Here is a 25,944-nt window from a genome sequence, read left to right as displayed (position 1 = left end):
AGGCTCTTTTGCCTGTGCAATAGCTCCGTTATTATCACAATACAGGGCTATTGGTCCTTTAATGGAGGGGACTACACCAAGTTCTCCTATGAACTTCCTTAGCCATATAGCTTCCTTTGCTGCTTCATGTGCAGCAATGTACTCCGCTTCAGTTGTAGAATCCGCAATGGTGCTTTGCTTAGCACTTTTCCAGCTTACTGCTCCTCCGTTGAGGCAGAAGACAAACCCAGACTGTGATCTAAAATCATCTTTGTCGGTTTGGAAACTTGCGTCCGTATAGCCTTTAACAATTAATTCATCATCTCCACCATAGACCAGGAAGTCATCTTTGTGCCTTTTCAGGTACTTCAGAATATTCTTGGCAGCAGTCCAATGCGCCTCTCCTGGGTCTGACTGGTATCTGCTCGTAGCACTGAGTGCGTACGCAACATCCGGGCGTGTACATATGATAGCATACATTATTGAACCAATCAATGATGCATATGGAATCCCATTCATTCGTCTACGCTCATCAAGTGTTTTTGGGCACTGAGTCTTGCTTAGAGTCATTCCATGAGACATGGGTAGGTAGCCTCGCTTGGAGTCCGCCATCTTGAACCTATCAAGCACCTTATTGATATAAGTGCTTTGACTAAGTCCAATCATCTTTTTAGATCTATCTCTGTAAATCTTGATGCCCAATATGTACTGTGCTTCTCCTAGATCCTTCATCGAAAAACATTTCCCAAGCCAAATCTTGACAGAGTTCAACATAGGAATGTCATTTCCGATAAGCAATATGTCGTCGACATATAATACTAGGAAAGCAATTTTGCTCCCACTGACCTTCTTATATACACAAGATTCGTCTGCGTTCTTGATGAAACCAAAGTCACTGACTGCTTCATCAAAACGTATATTCCAGCTCCTGGATGCCTGCTTCAATCCGTAGATTGACTTCTTTAGCTTGCATACCTTTTTAGCATTCTTTGGATCCTCAAAACCTTCAGGCTGTGTCATAAACACAGTTTCTGTTAAAACGCCGTTTAAGAAAGCAGTTTTGACATCCATCTGCCATATTTCGTAATCGTAATATGCAGCGATTGCTAACATTATTCGGATAGACTTTAGCATTGCAACTGGTGAAAAGGTTTCATCGTAATCCACACCGTGGACTTGCCTGTAACCTTTTGCGACCAATCTAGCTTTGAAAACTTCAAGTTTCCCATCCTTGTCCTTTTTCAGTTTGAAAACCCATTTGCTTCCAATGGCTTGGTAGCCATCTGGCAAATCGACCAAATCCCATACTTGGTTTTCAGACATGGAGTCTAATTCAGATTGCATGGCTTCTTGCCACTGCTTGGAGCTAGGGCTCGTCATAGCTTGCTTGTAAGTCGCAGGTTCATCACTTTCAAGTAATAGAACGTCATAGCTCTCGTTCGTCAAAATACCTAAGTACCTTTCCGGTTGAGATCTATATCTTTGCGATCTACGCGGGGTAACATTTCTAGATTGACCATGATTCTCACCAGATTCTTCTAAAGATCTCTGAGTTTCATCCTGAATGTCATCTTGAGCATTCTCTAGAGTTTGTTGTTCGACTCGAATTTCTTCGAGGTCTACTTTTCTCCCACTTGTCATTTTGGAAATGTGATCCTTCTCCAAAAAGACACCATCTCGAGCAACAAACACTTTGTTCTCAGATGTATTGTAGAAGTAATACCCCTTTGTTTCCTTTGGATAGCCCACAAGGATACATTTGTCAGATTTTGGATGAAGTTTGTCTGAAATTAATCGTTTGACGTATACTTCACATCCCCAAATCTTAAGAAAAGACACATTTGGAGGCTTTCCAAACCATAATTCGTATGGAGTCTTTTCGACAGCTTTAGACGGAGCTCTATTTATAGTGAGTGCAGCTGTATTTAGTGCATGTCCCCAAAATTCTAATGGAAGTTCGGCCTGACCCATCATTGACCTGACCATGTCTAGCAAGGTTCTGTTCCTCCGTTCTGACACACCGTTCCATTGTGGTGTTCCAGGAGGAGTCAATTCTGATAGAATTCCACATTCTTTCAGATGGTCATCAAATTCATAGCTCAGATATTCACCGCCTCTATCAGACCGCAGTGCCTTAATCTTCTTGCCTAATTGATTCTCTACTTCACTCTGAAATTCCTTGAATTTGTCAAAGGATTCAGACTTATGCTTCATTAGGTAGACATAACCATACCTACTGAAGTCATCAGTGAAAGTGATAAAGTAGCTGAAACCACCTCTAGCATTTGTACTCATTGGTCCACATACATCTGTATGGATTAAACCCAATAGTTCATTTGCTCTTTCTCCAACTTTAGAGAAAGGTTGCTTTGTCATTTTGCCAAGTAAACATGATTCGCATTTACCATAATCCTCTAAGTCAAATGGTTCTAGAATTCCTTCCCTTTGAAGTCTTTCTAAGCGTTTCAAGTTTATATGGCCTAATCGACAATGCCACAGATAGGTGAGATCTGAATCATCCTTTTTGGCCTTTTTGGTATTTATGTTATATACTTGTTTGTCGTGATCTAATAAATAAAGTCCATTGACTAATCTAGCAGATCCATAAAACATCTCTTTAAAATAAAACGAACAACTATTGTCTTTTATTAAAAAGGAAAATCCCTTAGCATCTAAGCAAGAAACTGAAATGATGTTTTTAGTAAGACTTGGAACATGGAAACATTCTTCCAGTTCCAAAACTAGCCCGGAGGGCAACGACAAATAGTAAGTTCCTACGGCTAATGCAGCAATCCGTGCTCCATTTCCCACTCGTAGGTCGACTTCACCCTTGCTTAACTTTCTACTTCTTCTTAGTCCCTGTGGATTGGAACATAAGTGTGAGCCACAACCTGTATCTAATACCCAAGAAGTTGAATTAGCAAGTATACAGTCTATAACGAAAATACCTGAAGATGGAACGACTGTTCCGTTCTTCTGATCTTCCTTTAGCTTCAAGCAATCTCTCTTCCAATGCCCCTTCTTCTTGCAGTAGAAGCATTCGGATTCAGAAGTGGGTTGACTGACCTTCCTCTTTGCAGAATTGGCGCCAGATTGCTTAGTTGGGCTGGCCTTGTTGCCACCTTTCTTAGCATTCCTCTTCTTTCCAGATTTCTTGAACTTGCCCCCACGCACCATAAGCACATCCTGCTTATCACTTTTGAGCGTCTTTTCAGCGGTCTTCAGCATACCGTGAAGCTCAGTGAGCGTTTTGTCCAGACTATTCATACTGTAGTTCAGTTTGAACTGATCATACCCGCTATGAAGAGAATGGAGGATGGTGTCTATAGCCATTTCCTGAGAAAATTGCTGATCCAGCCGACTTATATTCTCAATGAGTCCAATCATTTTGAGAACATGTGGACTTACGGGCTCGCCTTTCTTAAGCTTGGTCTCAAGAATTTGCCTATGAGTCTCGAATCTTTCGACTCGAGCCAGCTCTTGGAACATGTTCTTCAACTCACTGATGATTGTGAAAGCATCTGAGTTGATGAACGTTTTCTGCAGATCCGCACTCATGGTGGAGAGCATTAGACATTTCACATCCTTGTTGGCATCAATCCAACGATTGAGGGCTGCCTGAGTGACCCCGTCGCCTGCAGCTTCGGGCATCGCCTCATCCAGGACATACTCCTTTTCTTCCTGCATAAGAACTATTTGCAAGTTCCTTTGCCAGTCAAGGAAGTTTTTCCCGTTCAACTTCTCCTTTTCGAGAATTGATCGAATGTTGAATGAATTGTTGTTTTCCATATTAAAAACTACAATTGAAAAGAATAAACAAATAAATAACCATTCACAGTTTCTCTTAATAAACTTAAATTCTAGCATACATGCATAATTCAATGTTTATTAAGCATTTTATTCAAATTATGTGTTCCGGCAGGTGTGAATAAAATGATTCCAAGATCCTAAAATCATTGAAGAACTAAGCACAGTTTGTCGACTTAATCCTAGAACATCTTAGGTAAGCAAAAGCCTTTTGCTAATAGTCTAGAAACTATTCTTGGTTGATAGGTACGTCTAAGAACTTATTAGGTAAACCTATCGATTTTGCCACGACATAAAAGGACTCCTTACTTATATCGTTGAGTTTCACCAAAACTAACATGTACTCACAATTATTTGTGTACCTTGCCCCTTTAGGACCAATAAGTAACACCTCGCTGAGCGAAAACTATTACTAGATTGATGTAAAGGATATCCAAGCAAGTGTATATTTTGGCATGGCACCTTTTAACTCAATTTTTAAGTTTGGAACTTAAGGCTCTTACTATGTTGGTTAGATTTTAAGTGAACTAAAATCCTTAATCATGCAACATAATCAAGCTTTTGATCTCATGCATTTTAAGACATATTTAAAAGCAATAAATAACTTAAAGCATGCATAAGATATTTGTGATCTAGTATGGCCCGACTTCATCTTGAAGCTTTAACTTCAAAGTCCGTCTTGAAAATCTCCGTGGGAGGCACCATTTTCTTCAAATAGGATAAGCTATAACTAATTACAACTATTTGATGGTACGCAGACCATATTTGAATTGAAAAATAACTTTGGTACTTCAGACCAATTACATTCAAATTAATGGTACGCAGACCATATTTTCTATCCTATTTGGGCCATACTAGTCACTTCATAACCTGCAAAACAGTACATATACAATATATACCATTCACCCATTCATTATCATGAATGGCCCACATAGCTGGTTAGTAAAACATGTTAGGTTATGATACATATGACATTTACATAGATCATGCGGAAACAACCATTAACCCAGGAAACATATTATTTACACATAATCATATAGCATAATTAGATGCATACTCTTTGTTGCGTGCCCTCCCTAGCTGCGCCCGAACCGAACAAGAACAAGTCTTTTAGGACTCCAAGTGTCGTCCCTCCGTAGATAGTCCACAGCACGTCCGGATCCGCCTTAAGATTGACCAACTAGAATCGCCCTTAAGGTACTAGAAAATTCGGCACTTTTATGAGCAAGATGTGTTTTAATTTTCTTTCAAAAAACTCACTTTTGAATACTTTGAAACTCGTGTTTAAATTATGACCCCTAGGCCTTTATTTATAGAGTTATGGAAAAGGAATCGTAATCCTAGTAGGATGCGAATTAATTGGAATTAGAATTCTACATGAATTCTACTTAATCAATTTATCCAATAGGAATAGACATTTAATCATACACTGACTCTTGCAGATTCAGGAATCTCGCATGAGCTCAAACTCACACACACACGGCAGCCACAAGGGCTGCCCACGCATGCGAGCAGCAGCCCACGCAGCGCGGCCCACGCATGCGTGGCCTTGTGCGCGCTGGGCTGTGGCGTGCGTGCTTGCTGGGCGACGGCCTGGCTTCGTGCTGGGCCTTCGTCCGGCAGGCCTCGTCCGATGCTAATTCGTACGATACGCTTCCGATTAAAAATTCCATTTCCGGAATCTATTTCCGATACGAACAATATTCAATATTTCCGATTCCGGAATTAATTTCCGTTTCGAACAAATATTTAATATTTCCGTTTCCGGAATTATTTTCCGATTCCGGTAATATTTCCGATTCTGACAATATTTCCGTTTCCGGCAATATTTTCCGATACGTACCATGTTTCCGTTTCCGGCAACATCTACGACTTGGATAATATTCATATTTCCGATACGATCCATATTTCCGTTTCCGGCAATATCATCGTTTCCGGAGTATTCATTTCTTGCCTGTGACGATCTTAGCTCCCACTGAAACCAAGATCCGTCGGTTCCGAATATTCATAGATGGAGTATTTAATGCCATTAAATACTTGATCCGTTTACGTACTATTTGTGTGACCCTACGGGTTCAGTCAAGAGTAAGCTGTGGATTAATATCATTAATTCCACTTGAACTGAAGCGGCCTCTAGCTAGGCATTCAGCTCACTTGATCTCACTGAATTATTAACTTGTTAATTAATACTGAACCGCATTTATTAGACTTAACATAGAATGCATACTTGGACCAAGGGCATTATTTCCTTCAGTCTCCCACTTGTCCTTAGGGACAAGTGTGCATTTCCTAATTCCTTTGTCGCTCGATGCTTGCTCTTGAACATAAGGTAAGAGTTGTCATCCTTATTATGTCCAGAGGTGTTCCTCGGTTTCAGAGTTCAACTGATCAAATAAACAGATAATCATAGCCTATGATTCATCCGAGCACGGCCATGCATTTCACAGTTTCTAGCTCTCCGAGTGGCCTTGTACAACTTTTAAGCATCTCATCCCGATTTATGGGAGGACAATCCCAATCTTGCGATCTTGAGATTAGACTTCGTTTGATAGGTGATTACCTGAGCGTTGCCTTTATAGCCTCCTTTTACGGTGCGACGGTTGGTCAACGTCAAAGCAACCAGTTCTCAAACAAGTAATCTCAAATCACTCAGGTATTGAGGATTTAGTGTCTAATAATTTAATGAAATTTACTTATGACAGACTTTCATCTCTTACAGTAAAGTTTCATAGGTCTTGTCCGATACTAGTCTTCCCAAAGTAAGTATCTATGCAAATGATTATGACATTGCCATGTCCACATAGTTCAAGAAACAGAACTACTAGTCATCTTGCATTCTAATCGTCTAACGTTTTCTATGCGTCCAATTTTATAGAAAACTCCGATTAGGGACCATTTTCAACCTTTGACATTCAAGTTCACTTGATAGACATTTCTTAGTCACAGGACTGGTCCTGACAGTCTATCTTGAATATATCGTCAAATTTGAAGGGACTCATCATTTAATACTAAACCAAGATTAAATGGAATATGAAAATACATTTCATATATGATAAATGTTCAACCCCAATGTTTTATAACCATGGGCCTCAAACCCATCTTCTAAAACAATTCATGGAATTCAAAGCTATGCTTGATTTCCAGTGCTACAACATGAGTGTTGCTTCTCACTTGTTGCATAGGTTTAGTTATCATGCTTTGCCAATCTTAATATCCTTTTCATCGAATGTTCTTCGAGATATGATGATAAGATCTTTTCGAGTTTGTTTATTATGTGATCTAGTCTTTCTTACTTCGATGGTGGTATTACTCATTTTGCAATGAAGAACCATCAAGTTAGCAGACGTTTTTCTTGCTTCAAGAGTGGTTCTACGCATTTTTCAATGAAGAACCATCGAGCCAGCAGACAGGTGATCTACCCAAGTTCAGTGAAGAACTTTAAACAACCCTGTTTTATTGCTTCTTAGGCAATAATTACTTTTACTTCAACTGTTTAGGTTGCTAGTGATGCTTTGTTTGGATTTACTTATCCAAGCAGTTCACAGATATGTGGAAGACTTTCCAGCTGTATCTTAGAACATAGAAATTAATATTTTAATTTCCCACGCAACAACTCATGGTCTCCAACCCATGTTGCCATTTCAAAACACGATGCTCTATAGCTCGTCCTTATCAATGGTTAACTCCAAAGGGTCTTGCTTGATCCTTTGCCAGTGTTTATGCGTGTAGCATCAATATTTAGCATATCTTTATTTCCTTGAATCAAGAACTATTCCTATGTACCTTTTCAAGTACCATAAGTATTCTTGATCTCAATCTAGTTGATCTTCACTTAGATCAATAGAGACTGGTATATGTTCGTCATGCCTAAAGTCATACGATACGTTTTTGGCGATCCTCATATTATATCATACATGATAAATTCTTTTGGAGAATAATTCCCAATTGAATTCTATTCATGTAACTTTAGCTTATCTAGTTTCAGTAGATACTGAATCCAGCTAAATTCTTTGACATATAATATAGGTTAAGAATCTCATTTAGACTCTTTGATGTTTAACTTAGTAAATGCTTATACATAGTTCAAACATCCTTTACTTAGATTTATTCACATGGGTCGAATATCTCCAATGGAGACTTTCGTGTTTGATTTAGTAAATGCCATTACTTAATCCAAAACAATATCATAAGATTTTTGTAAATAGATCTTAATACCCAGTATGTACTAAGTTTCGCCATGGTCCATCATTGATGAATTATTTCAAATCTAAGTCATTAGCATTTGAATGTTATTTCACAATAGAGAGATATGTGTGTAATACACATAGGACCAATTAAGTTTTAAGTACTCCCACTAAACTTCTTATATATCTATAAGAATCATGTATCTTTTATGAAACTAAAATACTTATTAGCTTCACTAAAATACATTTCTAATTCCCAATTGCTTGCTTAAATCTGTACTTAGATTTCATAAGCTAGCTTTCTTTTTCAAGCATTTATTTGGATCCACAAATCCTATGACATACCATGTACATAGTTTATTCCAACATTTGATTGAGGAATACGTTTTGTCATCCAATTGCTATATGTACCAATATGCAATCATTTCTTGAATTATAGACTTGAGCATTACGATTATGCATGAGGTTTCAACACAATCCACATCGTGAATTTGCTTGTAACTTTTAGCAACTAATCTAGCTTTGTGTGTGAACACAATTCAATGTTTGATGGTTTTTTATCCTTTAAAACAAACTTGCAACCAATAGGTGTGAAACTATTCTTGCAAATCAACAAAATTTCAATTTTGTCATCAAAACATTGAGTATGTTTTATGGCCTCTAACCATTTAAAACATTTGAGTCTATATATGGCCTCTAACCATTTTAGGGAATCTGGGTTTCGTCATAGCTTTCTTACAAGTCACAAACTCATTAATCTACATGATAATAGTTTGACTGCAAGTTGTAGGTTTCTTCACTATCTGATGGAAGAATCGCATAGCTTCAATGACCTGAACTCCACGTTTCTTCACTATCTAATAGAAGAATCTCATAGTTCCAGTGACTTGAACTCTATGCCTACTAGGGTATAGAACATCAAACAATAGAATATCAATAGCCACTTGAAAGTCCTTTGAATATTCTGTTCTCCTTGAAGCACTTGTAAAGTCTTCTAAGAGAAGTCTATTCTTTAAAGCCACTTCTAAAGTCTTAAAGAATAAGTTCGGATTTTCTGAAGCACTTCGAAAAGCCTCCGGAATGTCCGTTTATGTTTGTTGTTCGCCTCGAAGACTTTCGAGGTCTATTTTCTCCCACTTGTCATTTTGGAAACGAATCTCCAAAAGGACATTATTTTGAGCAAACAAACATTATGTTCTCAAAAAATTCGTGGTAGAAACAATACCCTTGTGTCTCATTTGAATAAATCACAATGAAACATATATCTATACTTGGGCCTTAGTTTGTCGAATGACAAACACTAAGCTCCCACTGAGTTTTGCAACTCTCTAGATATATTTTATGAAAAGTTACTCTGAAATTACTTTTCAATAGCTTTGACGAATTTGGTTTAGTTTGGTGGTAGTTGAGCATTTTGTTTTAGAAATTATAGGAAAAGTCTTTATGATTCATCATTAATCGAATCAAGTACTAATTGACTTCAATTATTCCAACTAAGATATGCCATATCTTATGGAGTTAGATTGTGAAATTACAACACACAATCATTGATGATCATATTTGGTCTCAAGTAATCATTAACATGATCTAACCTAGATCTTTATGATTTCTTGCCAAGTGGATTTTATACTTCTGAATCTTTGAACTAGCCAAACAGATTCAACTTATATCACATTTGAGTAAATAAACCTACATTTACTCAAATCCATGCGAAATAATAAAGTCATAAAATATTTCTTTAGCTTTGAACTCTATTGTCTAGGCGTTCTAACAATAGTTCACATCTTTTGTTACTTTCAACAAGTAAGACTAGCTTGTCTTAAGTTGATCTAGAAATCAACCAACTTTCAAAAGTCCATCAAAATAGAGCTTATGAATGTTAACTTGTTGATATGGTCTAAGCAACAATGCCAAAGATTTAATGGAACTCAAATCAAGGGTTTGATTTGAACCTAGTAAAGTTCTTTAAAGAGTTGTTTGTTTTAATCAAGCATATTGACTCAACCAGTAATTGACCATTTCATTCAAATAAACAAACAAACATTGTTTTTGTTCTTCTGAATGTGAGTCTTTCTGTGTTTGAAACAGAAATTTAGGTATGCTGATTATGGAACAAAGTAGCCATTAAGTTCCAGCCTTTGAAAGGACTTAAAACAAACTAGATGACCCTACAATTAATGTAGCAATGCCATGCTTCATTTCCCACTTGTAGGTCATTAGTGTATCCTAGCTTCCATTGTTTGAGTTATTACCGAAGTAAGAACCTCAAGCGGTATATGATACCAAGGAAGTTTGATTGCTAGGTTACTTCTCTTTAAATATAAACTTATAGGTAGAAACGGAATCGTAAATTCCTTTCATTGTTCCTCGTTTTCCTATTTCTTGTACCCTTTCTTATAGTCTTAAGAATTGAATTCTTTAGTGTTGACCTTTATACTTTGTTAGACATGTCCAATGTCACCAACAAGGTTCTTTACCATTTATGTTGAATATTTTGTTCCAACTAGATGATCTTACCAGAAGCTTCTAAAGTTCTCTAAGCACCGATCTATTTGAATGTCTAGGGACTAGACTCATTCGAGAATTAAATGGACAAAGATATTAGGTTGTTAACCATTGGTAAAGCTGAGCGTATTAAACTCAATGCTTTATGATCTCAAAACTACAGTGTATTTTGAATTCACAAGCACCAACTGGTTTGCCATTCGATTTTGATATTCGAAAACAACCATAAAAGTCGATATAAGAAACGTACATTTTAAATTGCTCACTTTCTCTCTTTTCCGTGAATCGTTCTTGGATTCACTACCAATCGAGGAAATTTACTGTTACCTTTCTAAAAGGATTTATTGCAGTGCAAGATATTTAATTATAAACAATAATTAAAACATACATTGAAGCATGCAAAGTCTAAACATTTATCATGAATAATAACTTGAAATTAAAGCAACCATGCAATTCAAACAAGTTATTAGCATTTTATTCGATTTTATTGTTCCGGCAGGTGTGAATAAAATGATTCCAAGATCCTAAAACCATTGAAGAATTAAGCACAGTTTGTCGACTCAATTCTAAAACATTTTAGGTAAGCAAAAGCCTTTTGCTAATAGTCTAGAAACTACTCTTGGTTGATAGGTACGTCTAAGAACTTGTTAGGTAAACCTATCGATTTTGCCACGACATAAAAGGACTCCTTACTTATATCGTTGAGTTTCACCAAAACTAACATGTACTCACAATTATTTGTGTACCTTGCCCCTTTAGGACCAATAAGTAACACCTCGCTGAGCGAAAACTATTACTAGATTGATGTAAAGGATATCCAAGCAAGTGTATATTTTGGCATGGCACCTTTTAACTCAATTTTTAAGTTTGGAACTTAAGGCTCTTACTATGTTGGTTAGATTTTAAGTGAACTAAAATCCTTAATCATGCAACATAATCAAGCTTTTGATCTCATGCATTTTAAGACATATTTAAAACAATAAATAACTTAAAACATGCATAAGATATTTGTGATCTAGTATGGCCCGACTTCATCTTGAAGCTTTGACTTCAAAGTCCGTCTTGAAAATCTCCGTGGGAGGCACCATTTTCTTCAAATAGGATAAGCTATAACTAATTACAACTATTTGATGGTACGCAGACCATATTTGAATTGAAAAACAACTTTGGTACTTTAGACCAATTACATTCAAATTAATGGTACGCAGACCATATTTTCTATCCTATTTGGGCCATACTAGTCACTTCATAACCTGCAAAACAGTACATATACAATATATACCATTCACCCATTCATTATCATGAATGGCCCACATAGCTGGTTAGTTAAACACATTATGCATCACGTAAACATTTGCAGCAATTAATCAAGGGCACCAATAATCTACCAATTATTCAGTCCTTATTAATTCTAATCGAGTTGTTTTAACCTTAAGGATTTGTAGACCTAATCAAGAGTTTATGACTAAAAGCACTCCCACTCAAACCAATAAATTCATATGCTTTACTAATTTTAAACATAAAATTGTATTTCTAGTCTAACCGGAAACATACAAATTTAATTAAAATTTAAAGCTCATATAAATTTATAATTGAATCCAAAAATTTAATTTTAATTTCAGTCACATTTAAATTAATTTATGATTTTAATTTTAGTAAAATAATTAGAATAAATGCCATTTATTATAATTATAATATTCAAAATTAAAATCCAAGAAATTAATTCAAATTATTAATTTTAAAATCAATTAAAAAATTACGTGAACTGAAATTTTCAAATTAAACATTCAAAACGATCTAATCGTAACGCAAACACCCTATGCGTTGCACGCCCATGGGCTGTACGCACACAGCCATTGCTGGCCATGTGCGCGCAGCCCATGCGCTCGTTGCATAGCTGCTGCTGTCCCATACGCAAGCCTCCGCACAGCGCCCACCGCACGCGAGCTATCGCTCGCAGCGCGCGCGCGTTACCGCGCTCGCTGGTGCGCGAGATCGCTCGCTGGTGCGCGCGAGCCATCGCTCGCTGGGGCGCTGCATCGCTCGCTGGCGCGCGAGATCGCGCGCTGGCGCGCGAGATCGCTCGCTGGTGCGCGCGAGTGATGCTGGGCGCAGCGCTCGTGGCACGCGAGCTTGCGCTCGCTGCGCACGAGGCTGCGCGCTGTTGTGCGAGGCAGCGCGCGCTGTGGCGCAGCTCGCTTGCTGCCCACACGCGACTGCCTTGGCTCGCCCCTCGCCCATGCCCATACGTTCATTGCTCGTGGCACACGACACAAGGCAGGGCTGCTGCCTTGTGCTCGTGCACTACGCCCTTGCTCATTGCATTCGTGCCGCACGGGCGACGAGCTCCCTTGCTCGTCGTCGCATGCCCGCATTATACAACACCCCTTAAGGGTAACACGAAGCGTCCATTGCTTCGTGCGTGCAAGTTATTTGAACGAATCGCATAAAATTTAAAATTTATATTTAAAATTAATGACAAATTAATAAATAATATTAATTTCATAATTTTAGGGCGAAAAATCGAAAATTTATTATCCAATTGATTTCCGATTGATATGGATTCAAGTCTAGGTCATAAAAATTTAAAATTTATCGTAAATTTACAATTTTTATGGTGGTTTTTAATCATAGGTTTCTAATTAAATTACAATTAATTATGAAAATCAAATTAATTCTAAATTATTCTAATTTTCAACAAATTAATCATAATTACAAATTAGATTGCATAATTAACAAGACTAGGCATTCAAACTTGTTAAACATATGCAATAGGTCAATCAAAAATTCAAGATTTATCAACAAGAATCGCAAATATTTAATTTAACATCTTAAATTTACGAAATTTTGCATTCGAAAAACTAAAACCTTCGAAAAGTCATAGTTAGGCTTCGAATTTGAGAATTCTGGGTTCGGCAGAAAAATAGTATTTTTGTCAAAATTTTAGAATGCCTTTTACATGCGGAATTGACACAAAAATCACTCAATTCGGATGAGTAATGAAGAAACTGCCGAAAAACTGCGTACGTATAATTAAATAAACGCAATTTGCAACTAATTAACAATTACGAAAATTAATCACCCCTTTTAATTCTTGCAAATTTGTAATATTTAACCATGTTGATGCAATTTAGATTATGAAAATAATAAGGGGCTCGTGATACCACTGTTAGGTTATGATACATATGACATTTACATAGATCATGCGGAAACAACCATTAACCCAGGAAACATATTATTTACACATAATCATATAGCATAATTAGATGCATACTCTTTGTTGCGTGCCCTCCCTAGCTGCGCCCGAACCGAACAAGAACAAGTCTTTTAGGACTCCAAGTGTCGTCCCTCCGTAGATAGTCCACAGCACGTCCGGATCCGCCTTAAGATTGACCAACTAGAATCGCCCTTAAGGTACTAGAAAATTCGGCACTTTTATGAGCAAGATGTGTTTTAATTTTCTTTCAAAAAACTCACTTTTGAATACTTTGAAACTCGTGTTTAAATTATGACCCCTAGGCCTTTATTTATAGAGTTATGGAAAAGGAATCGTAATCCTAGTAGGATGCGAATTAATTGGAATTAGAATTCTACATGAATTCTACTTAATCAATTTATCCAATAGGAATAGACATTTAATCATACACTGACTCTTGCAGATTCAGGAATCTCGCATGAGCTCAAACTCACACACACACGGCAGCCACAAGGGCTGCCCACGCATGCGAGCAGCAGCCCACGCAGCGCGGCCCACGCATGCGTGGCCTTGTGCGCGCTGGGCTGTGGCGTGCGTGCTTGCTGGGCGACGGCCTGGCTTCGTGCTGGGCCTTCGTCCGGCAGGCCTCGTCCGATGCTAATTCGTACGATACGCTTCCGATTAAAAATTCCATTTCCGGAATCTATTTCCGATACGAACAATATTCAATATTTCCGATTCCGGAATTAATTTCCGTTTCGAACAAATATTTAATATTTCCGTTTCCGGAATTATTTTCCGATTCCGGTAATATTTCCGATTCTGACAATATTTCCGTTTCCGGCAATATTTTCCGATACGTACCATGTTTCCGTTTCCGGCAACATCTACGACTTGGATAATATTCATATTTCCGATACGATCCATATTTCCGTTTCCGGCAATATCATCGTTTCCGGAGTATTCATTTCTTGCCTGTGACGATCTTAGCTCCCACTGAAACCAAGATCCGTCGGTTCCGAATATTCATAGATGGAGTATTTAATGCCATTAAATACTTGATCCGTTTACGTACTATTTGTGTGACCCTACGGGTTCAGTCAAGAGTAAGCTGTGGATTAATATCATTAATTCCACTTGAACTGAAGCGGCCTCTAGCTAGGCATTCAGCTCACTTGATCTCACTGAATTATTAACTTGTTAATTAATACTGAACCGCATTTATTAGACTTAACATAGAATGCATACTTGGACCAAGGGCATTATTTCCTTCAAAACACATTATGCATCACGTAAACATTTGCAGCAATTAATCAAGGGCACCAATAATCTACCAATTATTCAGTCCTTATTAATTCTAATCAAGTTGTTTTAACCTTAAGGATTTGTAGACCTAATCAAGAGTTTATGACTAAAATACGCTCCCACTTAAACCAATAAATTCATATGCTTTACTAATTTTAAACATAAAAATGTATTTCTAGTCTAACCGGAAACATACAAATTTAATTAAAATTTAAAGCTCATATAAATTTATAATTGAATCCAAAAGGTTTAATTTAATTTCAGTCGTATTTAAATTAATTCATGATTTTAATTTTAGTAAAATAATTAGAATAAATAAAATTTATTATAATTACAATATTCAAAATTAAAATCCAAGAAAATAATTTAAATTATTAATTTTAAAATTAATTAAAATTACGTGAACTGGAATTTTCAAATTAAACATTCAAAACGATCTTTAATCGTAACGCAAACACCCTACGCGTTGCACGCCCATGGGCCGCACGCACACAGCCATTGCTGGCCATGTGCGCGCAGCCCATGCGCTCGTCGCATAGCTGCTGCATCCCCATCGCAAGCCTCCGCACGCATTGGTGCTCGCTGCGCGCGCCAGCGCTCATCGCACGCGAGCTATCGCTCGCAGTGCGCGCGCAACATCGCTCGCTGGGCGCGCGAGCCATCGCTCGCTGTGCGCGCGACATCGCTCGCTGGGCGGGCGACATCGCTCGTTGTGCGCGCGAGCAATGCTGGGCGCAGCGCTCGTGGCACGCGAGCTTGCGCTCGCTGCGCGCGAGGCTGCGCGCTCTTGTGCGAGGCAGCGCGCGTTGTGGCGCAGCTCGCTTGCTGCCCACACGCGACTGCCTTGGCTCGCCCTTCGCCCATGCCCATTCGTCCATTGCTCGTGGCACACGACACAAGGCAGGGCTGCTGCCTTGTGCTCGTGCACTACGCCCTTGCTCATTGCATTCGTGCCGCACGGGCGACGAGCTCCCTTGCTCGTCGTCGCATGCCCGCATTATACAACACCCCTTAAGGGTAACACGAAGCGTCCATTGCTTCGTGCGTGCAAGTTTTATGAACGAATCGCATAAAAAATTTAAAATTTATATTTAAAATTAATGACAAATTAATAAATAATATTAATTTCATAATTTTAGGGCGAAAAATCGAAAATTTATTATCCAATTGATTTCCGATTGTTATGGATTCAAGTCTAGGTCATAAAAATTTAAAATTTATCATAAATTTACAATTTTTATGGTGGTTTTTAATCATAGGTTTCTAATTAAATTACAATTAATTATGAAAATCAAATTAATTCTAAATTATTCTAATTTTCAACAAATTAATCATAATTACAAATTAGATTGCATAATTAACAAGACTAGGCATTCAAACTTGTTAAACATATGCAGTAGGTCAATCAAAAATTCAAGATTTATCAACAAGAATCGCAAATATTTAATTTAACATCTTAAATTTACGAAATTTTGCATTCGAAAAACTAAAACCTTCGAAAAGTCATAGTTAGGCTTCGAATTTGAGAATTCTGGGTTCGGCAGAAAAAAATTATTTTTGTCAAAATTTTAGAATGCCTTATACATGCGGAATTGACACAAAAATCACTCAATTCGGATGAGTAACGAAGAAACTGCCGAAAAACTGCGTACGTATAATTAAATAAACGCAATTTGCAATTAATTAACAATTACGAAAATTAATCACCCCTTTTAATTCTTGCAAATTTGTAATATTTAACCATGTTTATGCAATTTAGATTATGAAAATAATAAGGGGCTCGTGATACCACTGTTAGGTTATGATACATATGACATTACATAGATCATGCGGAAACAACCATTAACCCAGGACAACATATTATTTACACATAATCATATAGCATAATTTAGATGCATACTCTTTGTTGCGTGCCCTCCCTAGCTGCGCCCGAACCGAACAAGAACAAGTCTTTAGGACTCCAAGTGTCGTCCCTCCGTAGATAGTCCACAGCACGTCCGGATCCGCCTTAAGATTGACCAACTAGAATCGCCCTTAAGGTACTAGAAAATTTCGGCACTTTATGAGCAAGATGTGTGTTTTAATTTTCTCTCAAAAACTCACTTTTGAATACTTTGAAACTTGTTATAAATTGTGAGCCCTAGCCTCATATTTATAGGGGTATGGAAAGGGAATCGAAATCCTATTCAGATACAAATTAATTAAACCTAGAATCCTACAAGAACTCTAATTTAATTAATTTATCAAATAGAATTAGGAATTTAATCATTAACCGAACTCTGCATGTTTTAGGAAACGTGCACGAACACAAACACTTGCACACACACGCACGGCAGCCACGATGGGCCCCCATGCGTGCGCGCGAGCAGTAGCCCGCGCGCGCTGCGCGCTGCGCGTGCTGTGCGCGCTGCGCAGCCTGCTGGGCCTGGCCTTGCGCTGGGCCTGGCGTGGCTGTTTGTGCGGCGCGCTTGGCTTGCTGGGCGATGGCCTGGCTTCGTGCTGGGCCTCGTCCGGCAGGCCTCGTCCGATGCTTATTCGTACGATGCGCTTCCGATTAAATTTTCCGATTCCGGAATTCATTTCCGATACGAACAATATTTAATATTTCCGATTCCGGAATTAATTTCCGTTTCGAACAAATATTTAATATTTCCGTTTCCGGAATTATTTTCCGATTCCGGTAATATTTCCGATTCTGACAATATTTCCGTTTCCGGCAATATTTCCAATTCTGGCAATATTTCCATTTCCGATAATCTTTTCCGATACGTACCATGTTTCCGTTTCCGGCAACATCTACGACTTGGATAATATTTATATTTCCGATACGATCCATATTTCCGTTTCCGGCAATATCATCGTTTCCGGAGTATTCATTTCTTGCCTGTGACGATCTTAGCTCCCACTGAAACCAAGATCCGTCGGTTCCGAATATTCATAGATGGAGTATTTAATGCCATTTAAATACTTGATCCGTTTACGTACTATTTGTGTGACCCTACGGGTTCAGTCAAGAGTAAGCTGTGGATTAATTCCACTTGAACTGAAGCGGCCTCTAGCTAGGCATTCAGCTCACTTGATCTCACTGAATTATTAACTTGTTAATTAATACTGAACCGCATTTATTAGACTTAACATAGAATGCATACTTGGACCAAGGGCATTATTTCCTTCAGATGGACCAAGGCGAAACTTAGTACATACTGGGTATTATGATCTAATTACAAAGATCTTATAATATTGTTTTAGATTAAGTAATGACATTTACTAAATCAAACACGAAAGACTCCATTGGAGATATTCGGTCCATATGAATAAATCTAAGTAAAGAATGTTTGAACTATGTATAAGCATTTACTAAGTTAAACACCAAAGAGTCTAAATGAGATTCTTAACCTATATTATATGTCAAAGAATTTAGCTGGATTTAATGTCTACTGAAACTAGATGAGCTAAAGTTACATGGATAGAATTCAATTGGGAATTATTCTGCAAAAGAATTTATCATGTATGATATAATATGAGGATCGCCAAACACGTATCGTATGACTTTAGGCATGACGAACATATACCAATCTCTATTGATCTAAGTAAAGATCAACTAGATTGAGATCAAGAAAAACTTATGGTACTTGAAAAGGTACATAGGAATAGTTCTTGATTCAAGGAAATAAAGATATGCTAAATATTGATGCTACACTAATAAACACTGGCAAAGGATCAAGCAAGATCCCATTGGAGTTAACCATTGGCAAAGACGAGCTAAAGAGCATCGTGTTTTGAAATGGCAACATGGATTAAAGACCATGAGTTGTTGCGTGGGAAATTAAATATTAATTTCTATGTTCTAAGATACAGCTGGGAAGTGTTCCACATATCCGTGAACTGCTTGGATAAGTAAATCCAAACAAAGCATCACTAGCAACCTAAACAGTTGAAGTAAAAGTAATTATTTCCTAAGAAGCAATGAAACAGGGTTGTTTACATTAAAGAGTTCTTCACTGAACTTGGGTAGATCACATGTCTGTTGACTTAATGGTTCTTCATTGCAAAATGCGTAGAGCCACTATTGAAGTAAGAAAGACTAGATCACATAATAAACAAACTCAAAAGATCTTATCATCCTATCTCGAAAGACATTCGATGAAAAGGATATTAAGATTGGCAAAGCATGATAACTAAACCTATGCAACGAGTGAGAAACAACACTCACATTGTGGCACTGGAAATCAACTATAGCCTTGAATTCCATTAGTTGTTTTTAAAGATGGGTTGGGGGCCCATTGTTGTAAAACACTAGGGTTGAACATTTATCACATATGAAATGTATTTTCATATTCCATTTAATCTTGGTTAGTATTAAATGATGAGTCCTTTCGATTTGACGATATATTCAAGATAGACTGTCAATTTGACCAGACGCGACGAAGCAATGGGGCTGCGTGTGCGTGTGGCGTTGCTGCTCGTGCCTTATGCAGCGATCAGTCGTACGGGGTGGCAGCAGCCTCGTAGCTCGATGGGGCTTGGGCGCAAGCCCAAGTGCCTCGTCTTGCTACGATTGATACGTTTTGATTTTAATTTTAGATTTTCAGTTCGGAAATAATTTTAATTAACTTTAAAATTAATAATTTAAATTTTTTTCTCGGAATTTAATTTTGATTATTATAATTATTATAAATTCTAATTTATACTAATTACTTTACTAAAATTAAAACCTTGAATTATTTTAAATTTAATTGTTTAATTCAACTGAAAATAAATTAAAAAGCGGATTCAATTATAATTTTATATGAGCTTTAAATTTTAATTAAACTTGTATGTTTCCGGTTAGACTAGAATTACATTTTTATGTTTAAAATTAGTAAAACATATAAAGTTATTGGTTTAAGTGGGAGCCTTTAGTCATAAACTCTTGATTAGGTCTACAATCCTTTAAGGTTAAAACAACTTGATTAGAATTAATAAGGACTGAATAATTGGTAGATTATTGGTGCCCTTGATTAATTGCTGCAAATATTTATGTGATGCATAACATGTGTTTTACTAACCAGCTATGTGGGCCATTCATGATAATGAATGGGTGAATGTTATATATTGTATATGTACTATTTTGCAGGTTAATGAAAGTGACTAGTATGGCCCAAATAGGATTGAAAATATGGTCTGCGTACCATTAATTTGAATGTAATATTGGTCTAAAGTACCAAATTTTATTGCTTTTAAATATGGTCTGCGTACCATCAAATAGTTGTAATTAGTTTAATTATAGCTGATCCTATTTGAAGAAAATGGCGCCTCCCATGGTGAAATTCAAGACGGAGTTTCCAATCCATTTTCAAGACGGACTTTGAAGTTGAAGCTTCAAGATGAAGTCGGGCCATACTAGATCACATTTATATCTTATGCATGTTTTAAGTTATTTATTGCTTTTAAATATGTCTTAATTATGCATGAGATTATGGCTTGATTATGTTGCATGATTAAGGATTTTAGTTCACTTAGAATCTAACCAACATAGTAAGAGCCTTAAGTTCCAAACTTAAAAATTGAGTTAAAAGGTGCCATGCCAAAATAGCACTTACTTGGATAACCTTTACATCAATCTTAGTAATAGTTTTCCGCCATAGCGAGGTGTTACTTATTGATTCTAAAGGGGTAAGGTACACAAATAATTTTGAGTACATGTTAGTTTTGGTGAAACTCAACGATATAAGTAAGGAGTCCTTTTATGTCGTGGAAAATTCGATAGGTTTACCTAATAAGTTCTCAGACGTACCTATCAACCAAGAGTAGTTTCTAGACTATTAGCAAAAGGCTTTTGCTTACCTAAAATATTTTAGAATTGAGTCAAAATACATAATGTGCTTAATTCTTCAATGATTTAAGGCTCTTGGAATCATTTTATTCACACCTGCCGGAACACATAACTTGAATAAAATGCTTAATAAACATTAAATTATGCATGCATGCTAGAATTTGAGTTTATTAAGAGAAACTGTGAATGATTATTTATTTGTTTATTCTTTTTCAATTGTAGTTTTAACTATGGCAAACAACAATTCATTCAACATCCGATCAATTCTCGAAAAGGAGAAGTTGAACGGGAAAAACTTCCTTGACTGGCAAAGGAACTTGCAAATAGTTCTTATGCAGGAAGAAAAGGAGTATGTCCTGGAAGAGGCGATGCCTGAAGCCGCGGGCGACGGGGTCACTTAGGCAGCCCTCAATCGTTGGATTGATGCCAACAAGGATGTGAAATGTCTAATGCTTGCAACCATGGGTGCAGATCTGCAGAAAACGTTCATCAACTCAGATGCTTTCACGATCATCAGTGAGTTAAAGAACATGTTCCAAGATCTGGCTCGAGTCGAAAGGTTCGAGACCCATAGGCAAATTCTTGAGACCAAGCTTAAGAAAGGCGAGCCCGTAAGTCCACATGTTCTCAAAATGATTGGACTCATTGAGAATATGAGTCGGCTGGATCAGCAATTCTCTCAGGAAATGGCTGTAGACACCATCCTCCATTCTCTTCATAGCGGGTATGATCAGTTCAAGCTAAACTACAGTATGAATAGTCTGGACAAAACGCTCACTGAGCTTCACGGTATGCTGAAGACCGCTGAAAAGACGCTCAAAAGTGATAAGCAAGATGTGCTTATGGTGCGTGGGGGCAAGTTCAAGAAATCTGGAAAGAACAGGAATGTTAAGAAAGGTGGCAACAAGGCCAGCCAGACTAAGCAGCCAGGCGGCACCAAATCTGAAAAGAAGAAGGTGAGCCAACCCACTTCTGAATCTGAATGCTTCTATTGCAAGAAGAAGGGGCATTGGAAAAGAGATTGCTTGAAGATAAAGGAAGATCAGAAGAATGGAACAGTCGTTCCATCTTCAGGTATTTTCGTTATAGACTGTATACTTGCTAATTCAACTTCTTGGGTATTAGATACAGGTTGTGGCTCACACTTATGTTCCAATTCACAAGGACTAAGAAGAAGTAGAAGGTTAAGCAAGGGTGAATTCGACCTACGAGTGGGAAATGGAGCAAGGATTGCTGCATTAGCTGTAAGAACTTATTATTTGTCGTTGCCCTCTGGGCTAGTTTTGGAACTGGAAGACTATTTCCATGTTCCAAGTCTTACTAAAAACATCATTTCTGTTTCTTGCTTAGATGCTAAGGGATTTTTCTTTTTAATAAAAGACAATAGTTGTTCGTTTTATTTTAAAGAGATGTTTTATGGATCTGCTAGATTAGTCAATGGACTTTATTTATTAGATCACGACAAACAAGTTTATAACATAAATACCAAAAAGGCCAAAAAGGATGATTCAGATCTCACCTATCTGTGGCATTGTCGATTAGGCCATATTAACTTGAAACGCATAGAAAGACTTCAAAAGGAAGGAATTCTAGAACCATTTGACTGAGAGGATTATGGTAAGTGCGAATCATGTTTACTTGGCAAAATGACAAGGCAACCTTTCTCTAAAGTTGGAGAAAGAGAAACTGGACTATTGGGTTTAATCCATACAGATGTATGTGGACCAATGAGTACAAATGCTAGAGGTGGTTTCAGCTACTTTATCACTTTCACTGATGACTTCAGTAGATATGGTTATGTCTACCTAATGAAGCATAAGTCTGAATCCTTTGACAAATTCAAGGAATTTCAGAGTGAAGTAGAGAATCAATTAGGCAAGAAGATTAAGGCACTGCGGTCTGATAGAGGCGGTGAATATCTGAGCTATGAATTTGATGAACATCTGAAAGAATGTGGAATTCTATCAGAATTGACTCCTCCTGGAACACCACAATGGAACGGTGTGTCGGAACAGAGGAACAGAACCTTGCTAGACATGGGTAGATCAATGATGGGTCAGGTCGAACTTCCAATAGAATTTTGGGGACATGCACTAAATACAGCTGCACTCACTATAAATAGAGCTCCGTCTAAAGCTGTTAAAAATAATCCATATGAGTTATGGTTTGGAAAGCCTCCTAAAGTGTCTTTTCTTAAGATTTGGGGATGTGAAGTATACGTCAAACGATTAATTTCAGATAAACTTCATCCAAAATCTGACAAATGTATCCTTGTGGGCTACCCAAAGGGAACAAAGGGGTATTACTTCTACAATACATCTGAGAACAAGGTGTTTGTTGCTCGAGATGGTATCTTTTTGGAAAGAGATCACATTTCCAAAATGACAAGTGGGAGAAAAGTAGACCTCGAAGAAATTCGAGTCGAACAACAAACTCTAGAGAATGCTCAAGATGACATTCAGGATGAAACTCAGAGATCTTTAGAAGTATCTGGTGAGAATCAAGAATCAACTAGAAATGTAACCCCGCGTAGATCGCAGAGATATAGGTCTCAACCGGAAAGCTACTTAGGTATTTTGACGAACGAGAGCCATGAAGTTCTATTGCTGGAATGCGATGAACCTGCGACTTACAAACAAGCTATAACGAGCCCTAGCTCCAAGAAATGGCAAGAAGCCATGCAATCTGAATTAGACTCCATGTCTGAAAACCAAGTTTGGGATTTGGTCGATTTTCCCGATGGCTACCAAGCCATAGGAAGCAAATGGGTTTTCAAACTGAAAAAGGACAAGGATGGGAAGCTCAAAGTTTTCAAATCTAGATTGGTTGCAAAAGGTTACAGGCAAGTCCACGGTGTGGATTACGATGAAACCTTTTCACCAGTTGCAATGCTAAAATCTATTTGGATAATGTTAGCAATCGCTACATATTACGATTACGAAATATGGCAGATGGATGTCAAAACCGCTTTCTTAAACGGCGTTTTAACAGAAACTGTGTTTATGACGCAGCCTGAGGGTTTTGAGGATCCAAAGAATGCTAAAAAGGTATGCAAGCTTCAGAAATCAATCTACGGATTGAAGCAAGCATCAAGGAGCTGGAATATACGTTTTGATGAAGCAGTCAGTGACTTTGGTTTCATCAAGAACGCAAACGAATCTTGTGTATACAAGAAGGTCAGTGGGAGCAAAATTGCTTTTCTAGTATTATATGTCGACGACATATTACTTATCGGAAATGACATTCCTATGTTGAACTCTGTCAAGATTTGGCTTGGGAAATGTTTTTCGATGAAGGATCTAGGAGAAGCACAGTACATATTGGGCATCAAGATTTACAAAGATAGATCTAAGAAGATGATTGGACTTAGTCAAAGCACTTATATCAATAAGGTGCTTGAAAGGTTCAAGATGGCAGACTCCAAGCGAGGCTACCTACCCATGTTTCATGAAATGACTCTAAGCAAGACTCGGTTCCCAAAAACACTTGATGAGCGTAGACGAATGAGTGGGATTCCATATGCATCATTGATTGGTTCAATAATGTATGCTATGATATGTACACGCTCGGATGTTGCGTATGCACTCAGTGCTACGAGAAGATACCAGTCAGACCCAGGAGAGGCACATTGGACTGCTGCCAAGAACATTCTGAAGTACCTGAAAAGGCACAAAGATGACTTCCTGGTCTATGGTGGAGATGATGAATTAATTGTTAAAGGCTATACGGACGCAAGTTTCCAAACCGACAAAGATGATTTCAGATCACAGTCTGGGTTTGTCTTCTGCCTCAACGGAGGTGCAGTAAGCTGGAAAAGTGCTAAGCAAAGCACCATTGCGGATTCTACAACTGAAGCGGAGTACATAGCTGCACATGAAGCAGCAAAGGAAGCTATATGGCTAAGGAAGTTCATAGGTGAACTTGGTGTAGTCCCCTCCATTAAAGGACCAATAGCTCTGTATTGTGATAATAATGGAGCTATTGCACAGGCAAAGGAGCCTAGACACCACCAAAGAGTCAAGCATGTACTTCGTATATTTCACCTTCTACGAGAATTCGTTGAAAGAAAAGAAGTCGAGATAAGAAAAATTGGAACTGATGACAACATCTCAGATCCATTGACTAAACCTCTGCCCCAAGAAAAGCACAACTCGCACACTGCAGCTATGGGAATCAAGCATATTGGAGAATGGCTTTGATGTCCTTGTTTAATGTTTTAAAATTTTAGATTTTAATACTTTGTAAAACATTATTGGTTAATCATTCATATAAATGAATAGAATTCATTTTTCCATTTAATTTGTGGTTTATTAAATGATGAGTCCCTTCAATTTGACGATATATTCAAAATAGACTGTCAGGACCAGTCCTGTGACTAAGAAATGTCTATCAAGTGAACTTGAATGTCAAAAGTTGAAAAAGGTCCCTGGTCGGATTTTTCTATAAAGATGGACGCATAGAAGACGTTAGACGACTAGAATGCAAGATGACTAGTAGTTATGTTTCTTGAACTATGTGGACATGGCAATTTCGCAATCATTTGCATAGATACTTACTTTGAGAAGACTAGTATCGGACATACCTATGAAACTTTACTGTAAGAGATGAAAATCTGTCATAAGTAAATTTCATTACATGATTAGACACTAATCCTCAATACCTGAGTGATTTGAAATTACTTGTTTGAGAACTGGTTACTTTGACGTTGTCAACCGTCGCACCGTAAAAGGAGGCTATAACGGCAACGCTCAGGTAATCACCTATCAAATGAATTCTAACTTCAAGATCACAAGATTAGGATTGTCCTCCCATAAATCGGGATGAGATGCTGAATGTTGTACAAGGCCACTCGGAGAACTAGAAACTGTAAAATGCATGGCCGTGCTCAGATGAATCATAGGCTATGATTATCTGTTTATTTGATCAGTTGAACTCTGAAACCGAGAAATACCTCTGGACATAATAAGGATGACTACTCTTACCTTATATTCATGAGCAAGCATCAAGCGACAAAGGAATTAGGCAATGCACACTTGTCCCTAAGGACAAGTGGGAGACTGAAGGAAATAATGCCCTTTGTCCAAGTATGCATTCAATGCTAACTCTAATAAATCCGGTTCAGTATTAATTAATTATGCAAGTTAATCATTCAG

The sequence above is a fragment of the Spinacia oleracea genome, chromosome 6 (genome assembly GCF_020520425.1).
Source record: "Spinacia oleracea cultivar Varoflay chromosome 6, BTI_SOV_V1, whole genome shotgun sequence".
Taxonomy (NCBI): domain Eukaryota; kingdom Viridiplantae; phylum Streptophyta; class Magnoliopsida; order Caryophyllales; family Amaranthaceae; genus Spinacia; species Spinacia oleracea.
This window is presented reverse-complemented; position numbering follows the sequence as displayed.